Source organism: Bison bison, unplaced genomic scaffold (genome assembly GCF_000754665.1).
Source record: "Bison bison bison isolate TAMUID 2011002044 unplaced genomic scaffold, Bison_UMD1.0 scf7180017864387, whole genome shotgun sequence".
Taxonomy (NCBI): Eukaryota; Metazoa; Chordata; class Mammalia; order Artiodactyla; family Bovidae; genus Bison; species Bison bison.
Window position 1 is genome coordinate 105,719 of NW_011494959.1, and position 1,281 is coordinate 106,999.

Below are 1,281 nucleotides of genomic sequence, written 5' to 3' on the forward strand. Positions count from 1 at the left end.
AAGGTTGAGGGACAATGACCTTTAGTATTTTAAAACCTCTAATGTTTGATTGAAAGGATATGTGAGGCACATGTTTTATCTCTTTGGAGAGTCTTTCATCTGAAGAAAACTTTGATCTTTCTAAGGTCTCAGTGAAAGATTTTCAGTCATAACTTTCAGCTTTATCAATGGTCTGTTCCCACCCCCCCACACACACACACAGTGTCATGAATTTGATCTTTCTTTAGAATTTTAGCATCCTTTGCCATCTGAAAGGGCTAAGTTTCAAAGCCATCAATATTTAATATTTTAACAATGCTCCCTTTGTTTTATCTCACTCCTCTTATGTATTAGTATAAGTTATAAGAGAAACTAGGCAGTATTTTCAACACTATGATTGGAATTCTCCTCAGTGGGAGACAGTTCTCCATGGATCTCTGGTGTTTCTGCACCTCTGACATCTTTTCAGGATTGTCTGCATAGCAAACAGATTTGGAAAATAGAGGTAGTATCTTCTTCCAGGATTTGCATCCCAAGATGTTAAGAGATATTAAAGATCATATCTTCCACTGTGACAATCATTTTGTCAGTTTATGTATTAGCTTCTTATTGCTACTGTAACAACCTTTGTTTCTTAAATTATAAATGTATATATATATATATATATCTCCTTGGCTCATGGTCCCTTTCACCTTCAAAGTCACAACTACAAAGTCACTTTCACAAAGTAAGGTAAATATTCACAAATTCTGGGTATTAAGACATGGACATTTTTGCAAGGTTATAATTTTGCTAACCATAGTCTATATTTTGGAACTCAAACATTCAGTTCTATCCCACATACAAAAGAAAATCACCCTATAGTCACATCTCCAAAAGTCTCCACCAATTATAGCATCAACTTAAGTCCAAAAATCTCATTCACTTTTTATCAGGTCAGAAGCCCCAGATCTCATCATTTAAATCAAATTTCAGTAAGACTTTGGGTGTCATCCATCTTGGGGCAAAATTCCACTCTATCTGTGGGCCTGTGGAATATAAGTTTCATGCCTCCAAAATACAGAGGTGGGATAGGCATAAGGTAATGGCACGCCACTCCAGTACTCTTGCCTGGAAAATCTCATGGGCGGAGGAGCCTGGTGGGCTGCAGTCCATGGGGTCGCTAAGAGTCAGACACGACTGAGTGACTTCACTTTCACTTTTCATGCATTGGAGAAGGAAATGGCAACCCACTCCAGTGTTCTTACCTGGAGAATCTCAGGGACGGGAGCCTGGTGGGCTGCCATCTATGGGGTCACACAG